The sequence below is a fragment of the Mustela erminea genome, chromosome 18, assembly GCF_009829155.1.
Source record: "Mustela erminea isolate mMusErm1 chromosome 18, mMusErm1.Pri, whole genome shotgun sequence".
In the NCBI taxonomy this organism is placed as follows: Eukaryota; Metazoa; Chordata; class Mammalia; order Carnivora; family Mustelidae; genus Mustela; species Mustela erminea.
This window is the reverse complement of record NC_045631.1, coordinates 53,100,556-53,108,998: the sequence shown is the minus strand read 5'-3', so window position 1 is coordinate 53,108,998 and position 8,443 is coordinate 53,100,556.

Sequence of the window (8,443 nt, the reverse complement as noted above, 5' to 3'; positions counted from 1 at the left end):
TCATTAGGATTCCAATAAAAAGTCAAGAAAACCTTTTTTTTTTTTTAAGGAAAACAGAAGTGCCCACAGTGTCTCTCTACCAACACACTATGCTTTTAAAATATTTGCATTTGAAATTCCTCATTGCAAATATTCTCAAACCAAAGGTAAATATAACACTTAGATTACTCCCAGAAGAACATTCCTTCTGCTATTAATACCCTGAATTCAAATCAGAATTTTTGCAAGTCTGTATAATTTTACTGTATGTACTTTATCCTGCAGTTTGGCTGGCTGTAAATGTTAGAACACTAGATGCATCAGAAATGAATAGAAGGTGGCATCTCTTGCCTGAGTGAATGCTCTTTCTTTCTTTCTTTCTTTCTTCCTTTCTTCCTTTCTTCCTTTCTTTCTTTCTGTCTCTCTCTTTCTTTCTTTCTCATAAAACAGCCTATTTACAATATCAAATTAACAAGGATAGAGTCCTTAGTTAGACAAGAACAACGACAGACCTTTCTCCAAGAAAACATCAGGTACATACATATTCCAGCTTTTAGTAGGTCATTAGACTATACTGTAAAAAAACAAAAGAACAAAAATCCAAAGTATGTCTTCAGCCCTCCCTTATCATTTGATGTGTTTTTTCCTTCATCTCAGTGACCAGTGTGACACAGTTATGTTCTAGAGGTTTTCAGGCTTTGTCCTCTGGAGTCAGAACCTCCGCATGCTGCCTACACTCAGAAGCCTTCCTTTCTAATCACAGGTTGTTTGCTTGTTGACCCATTACCTGGACCTGTGTGTTTGTTTTTCCCCTAGGATTTATACACGGAGTTAATCTAAACTAAGGTATTACAAACAATATTTTAAAAGTGGCTTTTAATACCTCCACCAAGAATAGTGCAAAATAAAGTAATTTAAGGGCTCATTACAGAGAGGATAATAAAACATTTAGGACCCACAGTTCATACTTCCTTGGTGGCTTTCCGGGCTCCTCTGAAGAAGGCCACCCCTGCAGCATACCCACAGCAAAAGGCTGGATATAAAAAGCATGTAGTAACAAAGAGAATGTTGGTGGTATTTTCCAGGGCAGTTTCCAATGCAAGCACGGGAGCAAAAGCAAGATGGCAGGAACTACGGGAATGAATGGAAGCGAGGACGTTGCATCAGTAAAAGTAGATTGTCGTTTTGAGAAAGGCTGGCTAAGAGACAGGAGTGAGGAGGAAAGGGAAAGTTTTTGTTCTGTTACTTCAACAATGAATGATTTTGGCAGTGAGCTGCACTAGAAAAGTGGAAGAAGTTTGCATAGAAGAAGAAATAGAAGGAAACAGAAGGAAAAATAATGGAGAAGAAATAATTACTAGGATTCCAGACGAGGAAGAGGGAGTCAAAGGTCCCAGTCTGCTGAAGAGGGAAGCAGGGGCCAGCAGGAGGGCACCTCCACAGGGAGGAAGGGAGATACCAGGCCAGGATGGGTATACAGATGAGATGCTGGCTCCAAATGCAGACTTCCAGGAGTTTCTACTAACGGATCATTTTTGCTAAAACAAAAGTGCTTTAGTTCATCCTCTAGGAGGAAGGAGGATGAAAGGGGTAGAGGGGGGTAAGGAATTTCTGAAAGCTGAAAATGTTTGAACTAATCACCATAGGACATGAGAGAGAAAAAGTTTCTTAAAATATATTCCCGTAAGTGGAATTACTGTGTTAAATATAAATACTTTTTTTTTTTTTTATAAATAGCATTGCCAATTTTACCTCCTAAAAAAAGGTTTGCCATTTGTACAGCATCCAGCCTTAGAAAAGATGGAATTCCCTGAGCCAGCCCTGCATAATGTTCCCCTTGCGTTTCTGTCCCACTTCCTTTCTATCACTTTTCCCTGCTGGCTCTCCCTGAGCACAAGCAGGAGCATGCTGGCCTTTGTGCTTCTTCCAGCCCCCACCTTTGTTTCTACCACAGGGCTGTGTCCTTACTCTTTTCTCTGATGGCATGCCCAAAAGTCATGTAGGGGGGCATTTCTTTTCTGTTTGATTTTTTCATTTTTCATTTTTTTTTTAATTAACGTATAATGTATTATTTGCCCCAGGGGTATAGGTCTGTGAATCATCAGGCTTACACATTTCACAGTACTCACCATAGCAGGGGGGCATTTCTTAAAGGATCCCAGGAAACACTGACCCCATCCACAACCCATTCACTTTCTAACCCATTCCTTTGTTCGCATTTCTCCATAGTATTTATCATTATATAAATTGCATTGTTTATTTTTACTGTTAGTCTGTGTCTTCCACTAGAATATAAATTTAAGGAAGATGGGGACTGTCTTATTAAACAGCATATACTTAGCTGCTAGAAAAATACTTGACAAAGGTAGTCAATTCAGTAATTTCTTAAATAATAAAGGGAAAAATTAATTTTGGTTTAACCACATTCTTAAGTGGTTCTGAAGTTGATATTCTCATTTTAAATCCTCTCTGTTAATTTTGTGAGAAACTTGTATACCCTTTTATGGGTTGTATTCCAGTGCTTATCTCACTTATCCATTGGGATTTTAGTGACTTTCTCATTGATTTCTGCATATAATAAAGATATTATTCAAGAGTGGCATTTGTTGCACATGTATTGCAATTTGTTTGAATATGTTATCATTAATTATGCTTACATAGGGGCAAATTTGAGGAGTTAAATATTTTCCTTTTTTATTTCTTCCATCGTGTTTGATTTAGCAAGACGTTTTATCACCAAAGATTTGATTAGTCTTTGCTTTAATTTTTTTTCCAGTGTTTTACATTATTTTCTGATATTTGATTTTTAATTCTCTTTGAATTTATTTTGGTATATAACATGGAACAGATATCAAACTAGATATTGCCTGCAAATAACTAAAGCAGTTCTCCAAAAATTTCCTCCCCTCCCCTCCCCTCCTTTCTCTTCCTTTCCTTCTTTTGCAAAATGTATTGCTTGCATTTATATTTCATGTCATATCTCATTGCCCTGTACTTCCAAACTAAGGTGAAATGATAGCGGTTGGCTCTTTGAATTCACCTGTCCTGACTCAATGCTCTTTATTGACTTGAGATAGAAATTCTGTATCATATTAAATCGTATTTTTACATTTTTGGTTTTTAGAGTTTTCATCTGAAATAGGTATTAAATATAATCAAATTCCTTTGCATCTTCTATTTGGATAATCATGGGCTTTGTGGTTGATAATATTTGGCCAATTAATGGGATGCATTATAGTAATAAGTTTCATAATGTCAAACAATGTTTTTGTTCCTGGGTTATGTTTTTCACTCTTAGACTAGTTACTTTGGCATGATATCTAAATAGATTGAGTATAAATACAGGTGTAGAGAAAGTGAAATATATAACCACATTGTTTTTTTGACTACCTGAAGCCATATGTATATTCAAAGGCAGACAAGAGCAGAGGTTAAACAACTAGCTGGGAAATTTGATCAATATTGACAAATAATCTTGGCCATTCAGCCCCAACATCTGGTATTTTTTTAAGAGCATGCTTTGGCCTAAATTCTTAAGCTAATTACTTTAACTTACCTTGTGTTGATATACCCTTAGGGTTGACATTAAGGCAGTCAAAGGCTGCTAGGGAGACCTGGAAGGTAATTACTTCCTTATTTACGACATTGTCTATTGAACAAAAGTGAGATTTGTGTATCTTTAAAGAATTAAATTAAATGTTACACATTCATAGCCCTTATGAAATGGACCACTAATCTATCTTGAAAGAATTGTCATGGAGCCTTTATATGCGACTGAGGTTTCAAGTATGTTATAATGTGAATAATATCAATTATTTTGTTTTTATAATTTTGATTAACTATTTTGACTAATTAAAGTAAATTAATTCTAAACCAGTTAAAATATAAAAAGAAAGAAGAAAATAAAAATCACCTCTAATCCCTAAACCTGAAGAGAACTAGTCCCTACTTTTTTTCCTTCTTTGCTTCTGTTGAGATCACAAGGTATATAAAGTTCTCATACTTTAGATTTTTCACTTAAAATTTCACTTAATATTTAATAATTAAACCATTTTAAAAATTCTTTAATACTTCATAGTAAAGATGGTCCATAATTCGTTTATTTATACCTCGTGTTAGATACTTATATGTTTCATAATAGTTTTTATTGTTAATAAGCTATGAAGAACACCTTGATAATGCAGGTTATTATCCAGAGTGTGAACATGTCTGTTTAATAGATAACTAGACACACCAGTACATTTTTAAGAGGATAAAGTACCTTAGATTGATTAAAATATTTAAACTTCAGAAAAACATTTACCTTAAGCAAATCATCTGCCCACTCTAACACTTCCCTGTCACTGTTTTTAAACCTATGATATTTTGTATAAAAAAAAATAGGCACCAACAGATTTTAAGGAATTTGAATACCTCTTGACTATATGTATACATATCTGTTAACTGTATGTACGTGTGAGTTAGAGAATATGTATTAGTAAACCCAAAATAAAGTGAATATTGCTTGTATTACTTCAGGGCATAATTTAAATTTTTATTAAGGAGTCATCAGTTACGGTTAATATAGTGGAAAATATTTCCCACATCTCTCAGTCAGATGCGCGCGCCCACACACACACACACACACACGCACACACGTGCACCCGCCCACACACACACGTGCACCCATGCACGCACACAGTGATTGCAAGATCCTCAGCAAAGCCTATCCAGGATATAACTTGAATCTTTAGTAACTTCCCAACTGTCAAAACTGAAAAATGGTATAGTTACAAATACGGAAATTAAGTATCTACAGCTCAGTAAGTGAATTTAGCAAGGTCGTTGGATATAATGTCACTATGAAAAAAAATTGTGTCTTCATACACCCGCCAACACAAAATTAAACATTTTAGTTTTAAAAAGTAGCATTGATACTAGCATCAGAATACACACTGAATATTTATGAGTAAATTTAATGAAAATGAGGAAATATTACACTAAAAACATTATTAAAAATTAAAGACTATCTAAACACATTAATGATAAAAAAATTACAATAAAAAGACGTCAGCTTTTCTCAAAGTGATTTGTAGATTCCATATAGTCCCATTAAAAATCCCAGTACATTTTGGTGGTGGAAACTGTATGATTCTAAAATTTGTGTGGATGTGAAGAAGCTCAGGAATGGTCCTGAAGATCTTGAAAAGGAACAAAGCTGGAGATTATACACTATGGAGAATCAAAACTTAGCTTAAAATTACAGGATTTAAAAGAGTGTGGAATTGATAGAAGGAAAAATAAGCTCCTAACTCAGTGAGAAATAGATTCATCCATATGGATCCATCCAAACACTTGATTTTTGACCCAGGTAGCACTGCAGACCCGTAAGTGGTGTTTGGTCAGTGGACAATGCATATGGAAAAGAAAAATATATATTGCATCCTGCTTTGATTACTGACAGAAGAAAATGAGGAAAATATAACTATGTCAAACAAAAAACATTGTTGAGGGTTGCTGGGGGGAGGGGGGTTGGGAGAAGGGGGTTGGGGTTATGGACATTGGGGAGGGTATGTGCTTTGGTGAGTGCTGTGAAGTGTGTAAACCTGGCGATTCACAGACCTGTATCCCTGGGGATAAAAATATATGTTTATGAAAAATAAAAAATTAAAAAAAAACATTGTTAACCATAAATGAGAAGATTGTTATGTTAATGACATTCAAGTTAGATTCTTCTGTTTGTAAAAAAGATAATAATAAACCACAGATTGGGAGAAAGTATTTATAACATATAAAACTTAGCAGAGTGTTTGGTTGCATAATGTATGAAGAATTTCTAAAAGTAAGTAAAGTCAACACAATACAAATATAGGTAAGGGACTTGAATAGTTGCTTTAAAAAAAGGTACCCCAGGGCACCTGGGTGGCTCAGTGGGTTAAAGCCGCTGCCTTCGGCTCAGGTCATGGTCTCAGGGTCCTGGGATCGAGTCCCACATTGGGCTCTCTGCTCAGCAGGGAGCCTACTTCCTCCTCTCTCTTTCTCTCTCTCTCTTTCTCTCTCTCTCTGCCTGCCTCTCCATCTACTTGTGATCTCTCTCTGTCAAATAAATAAATAAAATCTTTAAAAAAAAAAAAAAGGTACCCCATTAGTCAACACAGTAAAAGATGTTCAGTCTCATTGTTCATCAGGAAATGCAAATTAAAGCCACAATGTGACACCGCTGTACACCCACAAGAATGGCTTAAGTTAAGAATGGAATAAATTAAGAATGAGATTTTATGAAGATGTTGAGCAACTGTAACTCTTATCTACCGTTGGGAGTTAAACTAGTACAATAACTTTGAGAAACTGTTTGTCGTTATCTATTACAATTGAACATGTGTTTACCATAGGACTAATTTCAATCCTAGATACATACCTAGTGGAAATGCTTGCACATGTGTAGCAGAGATACGCACAATAATGCTGATAACACCACCATTCATAATGGCTCCACCTGGAAACAACTTAAATGGTAAATGGATCAATACTGGTGATACATTCATACAGTGGAATACTATCTACTATACTATCTACTATATAATTGTTAACAAAATACTACTACCCGTAAAAAGGTGGATCTCACAAATACAATGTTGAATGAAAGAAATCAGACGCAAAGAATACAGACTGTATGTTTCTATGCATGTGAAATTCAAAAACAGGCAAAATATAAGTAGGTAGAAATCAGGAAAGTTATCTTTTGGGGTATAGGATTATATAACAAGGGCTTCTGGATGACATGTACTGGCTTTTCAGGAACTTACAGAGCATTGAGACAGGCATATGCATGGTGAACAATATTCAGGATAGAGAGAAGAAACTATGCAATGAAATCAAAGAGGATGGAAAATAGTTCCCCAAAGCAGCTCAGGTAGATGGATGGATGGAGGGAGGGGTGAATAGATAGAAAGGAATATTATTCAGCACTTATAATAACATGGATAGGCTTTGGGGACATTATGCTAAGTGAGATAAGTCAGACATAGAAAGACAGTATTTTGATTTCACTTGTATGTCGAGTCTAAAAAAGCCAAGCTCATAAAACCGGAGTAAAATGGTAGTTACCAAGGACTAGAATGTGGAGGAAGAGGAGAGAGGTTATTCAAGGGTACGAACTTTCAGTAGGTAGTAAGTCAGTCCTAGAGAGCTAATGCACTGTATACCTAATATAGACAATGACATTGTATTATAATTATCAAACTTGCTAAGAGAGTAGATCTTAAATATTCCAACCACAAAAAAATAAATGATAATTCTGTGACATGATAAGAGTGCTAACAATTGCTTTAATGGCAACCATATTACAATATATAATTATATCAAATCTGCATGTGTACATCCTACATTTAGATGATACTATATATCAGATATATTTCAATTTAAGAAAAACTCCAATTACTCTTTATAGGAGCAGCAGCTTTTGGGCTGAATCTAGTGACAGGTATGCATTTTATAGACGTAGGAATGAAGAGGACCATTCCTTTCAGAGGAAACAGTAGGAACAAATAATAAAAAGCATAGAAATTTTCAGCATATTTGAGAATGTCAGAATGCCTACTGTTCACTCAAGATAGAATTCATATCAGTCTACACAGAGGAAACTGGGAAGTAGTTTGGGTGTAGATTCCATCAAGTCTAGGATGTAACCATAGAAAATTTTCTAGCAGTTTTTCCTGAAGTGAAGAAAGTCTGAGCCCTGAGGCAGAAACTAGCCTCAGAGGCCACTAGGCTTTCACCTGCACAAGAAAGAAAAAAAATTTTCATAGCCAATGCTAGTGGTTGAACCTGTGGATTCGAGGGTCCAATAGTTCTAGTTTTAACCCCGTTCTGTTTCTTGCTGGCTTTCTTACTTTTTGTAAGTTATTTATTATAAATAAATAAGTTTTTTATAGTATATGTAAGTTATATATATATTAAATATAAAGTTATTTATATTTATACATAAATATATTTATTTAATTAATTTTAAAAAAAAAGATTTTATTTATTTATTTGACGGACAGAGATCACAAGTAGGCAGAGAGGCAGGCAGAGAGAGAGGGGGAAGCAGGCTCCCTTCTGAGCAGAGAGCCCGATGTGGGGCTTGATTCCAGGACCCTGGGATCATGACCTTCATGGAAGGCAGAGGCTTAACCCACTGAGCCACCCAGGCGCCCAAAATATTTATATATTTAACTTTTGTAAGTTATTTATTCAGTTTCTGCCCTTGGAATATGGTAATAGTAATAGTGTGCCTCATTCCTAAACCTCATTGTTATGTGGTTTGAGCAAATTAATGGAACTCCTTAGAATTTTAACTTGCAGATGGCAGGTATTTAAAGTTTAAGTAATGTCATAATCCTATTCGATAAGTAGTATCACCATTACTGATATTGTCAAAGAAACAATCCCTAAGGGTAGGATAGATATGCCCATTTTAATCCTGGGCAGTCTTTTCCAAATA